The sequence below is a fragment of the Pteronotus mesoamericanus genome, unplaced genomic scaffold (assembly GCF_021234165.1).
Source record: "Pteronotus mesoamericanus isolate MK-2021 breed Mesoamerican mustached bat unplaced genomic scaffold, CSHL_Meso_final contig_73, whole genome shotgun sequence".
NCBI lineage: Eukaryota > Metazoa > Chordata > Mammalia > Chiroptera > Mormoopidae > Pteronotus > Pteronotus mesoamericanus.
This window is the reverse complement of record NW_026555245.1, coordinates 21,178,524-21,181,615: the sequence shown is the minus strand read 5'-3', so window position 1 is coordinate 21,181,615 and position 3,092 is coordinate 21,178,524.

The following is a 3,092-nucleotide window of genomic DNA, read 5'->3' as shown; positions in this document are numbered from 1 at the left end:
AGCTGGATGTTATCTGGGTTCTTTTCGGGCTCTGGAACTGTAGACTAGGGAGTCCAGCTTGGAGTTTAGACCCCACACTTCTCAGGGGGAACCCTCTGGCCACTGAAATATTCCTCTGGCACTTCAGCTGCCACCCGTGGGAGCCCAGCCAGTCCTCTCACATCTCCTCTGCACGCTGTATCAGTCATATTGTGGTAAAGCTCTTTCTTCTGTCTGCCTATGGTTATAAGGCTTCTTTCCTGCTATTGTTCAGTTGTCTATTCTGTACTATTTCTCTGAAATTTAGTTGTAATTCCAGGTTGGTCTTGGGAGGAGGTTAGTGTAGCTTCTACTTACTCCTCTGTCATCTTGGATCTCCTCTCAAATCTTAATTCAGTCACTTTCTGATGGTGTGACCTTAAGAAAAGCAATTAACTTCCCCATGCCTCATTATTCTTATTCATAAATGGGTGATGATCACACGTATTTCATAGGATGGATGTGAGGGTTAAGTGACATAACAGAAGTCCTCAGTACATGGCCCAGCACATGAGAGTAAGCCCTTAATAGATGTTAGCTACTATTTATAATAAGCATTTGCTTGGTATTATGCCTAGGGAGTTCTTTCCCTCCCTAAGATCGTATATTCACTCATATTTTCTTTTATGGTTTTATGGTTTACTATTAAACCTTTAAAAATATTTTTTAATCGTGGTAAGAACATTTAACATGCCCACTGCTTAGCAACTCCCCATTTCCCTCTCCCCCCAGCCCCTGGCAACCACCATGTCACTCTCTGCTTCTGTGAATTTGTGTCATACACCTCATATAAACAGAACTATGCAGTATTTGCCCTTCTGTGACTGGCACACTTCCCTTAGCACAATGCCCTCAAGGGTCCATGTTATAGTCTCAAGTTTTACATTTAAATGTTTAATCTACTTGGAAGTTATTTGGATATATAGAATAAGGAAGGGATCTAACTACTTTTTGCCAAATGGTTACAGGTAATAATTTAAAAAACAAAACCATGTAATACAGGATTCCCACCAAGAATAAGGACAGGTAATTCCTTCATACTGAAATTAATCCAACTTTTTCTTTTGAAAAGTAATTTCTACTTAGGGTATTTTTTAAAGGCTGTAAAAATATTAGGTTTTCTTAGTGCATCCTGGTTTCTGTCATCAAAGATAATAAAGCATTTATTTATCTTCTCATAAAATTAGTTTAAGAAGAATATTCCAGAAGGGAGTGGAAATAAAATGAGAAAACTAATGACATGCTGGTGGCACCAACTAACTCTTGTCTATGGCTGGCAGGAAGGAGCTATAAAAAAATCCATATTTCTAGATATTTATAGACAAAGTGACATAATGGGAAGGGAAGGAAGCACACCACAAGCAAATTATTTGTATTCTATTTGCTTAAGCCTACTTTGTTTTAATTAATATGGTTTAATAAAATATATAAAATAGAGAATAAATTAGAAATGGACAAGAAAGATGATGAGAAAGAAAAATGAGAGTAGGAACAGGAATGAATCTCTGTGCATTTCCTATGAATAGGCCACAAATTTATCTCTGAACTTTCAACTGTCAATGTAGAATTAAACACAATCTCAGCCAAAAAAAATGCAAAGTACCTTTAAGAAAAAAGTATGGTAATTTCTCAGAGCATAATACACAGAGGTAGATATTGCTGGTTGTCTTGCCAGAATTCATTCTCCCCTTCATCTTTCCTAACAGAACCTCAATTTTTTTCAGAAGCTTCCTTACACAGCACATGGAATTGAAGGATTCTGACCCCAGAGATGGACTGATTAGTATAAGCCAGCCAGTGACTGATTCAAGAATGAGCATGTGATTGAATTTCAGCCAATAAGACAACAAGGTGATGGCTGCTAAAAAATTCTAGGAAAGTTCTTTCCTGGCCTTAAGAGACCAAGGAGAAGCTTATGTCTCTTACCTGCTGGATATCAAAAGAAGCTGCAGTACTGCTGAAACCATCTTGAAACCATGAGAGAAAGCAGACTGAGGACAGGCAAAGCATGAGAACGGAAGAACCAAGACAGTTGAATAGAAATGGATTGAAATTTCTGACCACGCTGCAACTGAAGTCTACACTACTATTAGACATCTACCCATGTGGGGCTCATAGTTTACCAACTTGACCATAGTGTCTGACATTGCAATCTAAAAGCAGCTGATACATACACCTTCCAGGGTATGAAAGCATGCCCTCTTTTTTGCTAAAATTTTTCTACTTGTTCTTCTATGATGAGCACATTTTACTTTATCACCATGAGTTGTTAAAATAGCTGGTTTTAAATCTTTATCTGCCAATTCCAACATCAGAGTAATTGGTCTCCATTGATTCTCTTTTTTCTTGAGTATGGCATCATATTATCCTATTTCTTTTAAGTCTAGAAAATTTGGACTTTATGTGGGCATTGTAAATAATACATTGTAGAGGCACTTGATTCTGATACATGTTCTTCTGAAGAGTATTAATTTTTTTTTAACTTGGCTAAACTCAGAGTCTAAACTCTGCCTCTCCTACAGTGGACAACAGCTAAAATCTCTGTTTAGTATTTCTTATATCAGTTGGGCTGGCTGGAGTCTATCTCAAATAAAAATCCAAGTAGGTAGTTAGCTGGATACATGGATTTGGAGCTCAGGAATGAGATTTCAACTACAGAAAAAAGATTGAGAAGAATCAGCCTATAGATAGTAGATGAAGTCATTGGAGTAAATGAAGTCACCTAAGCATAAAGGAAGAATAAAGGAGTGTATATTAATTTGTTAGGGCTGCCATAACAAAGTACCACAGACTGGGTGGTTTAAACAACATAAATTTGTTTTCTCACAATTCTAGAGGCTAGAAGTTCAAGATCAAGATATTAATAGAGTAGGTTTCTTCTGTGGCCTCTCTGCTTGGCCTGCAGATAGCTGTTTTCTCCCTGAGTCTTCCTGCTGTATCCATCTGTGTCCAAATGTCCTCTTCTTATAAGGAGACCAGTCATATTAAAATAGGGCTCACCCCAATAACCTCATTGTAACCTTTTACTTGCTTTTTTAGAGATCCTGTCTCCAAATACATCACATGCTAATGTC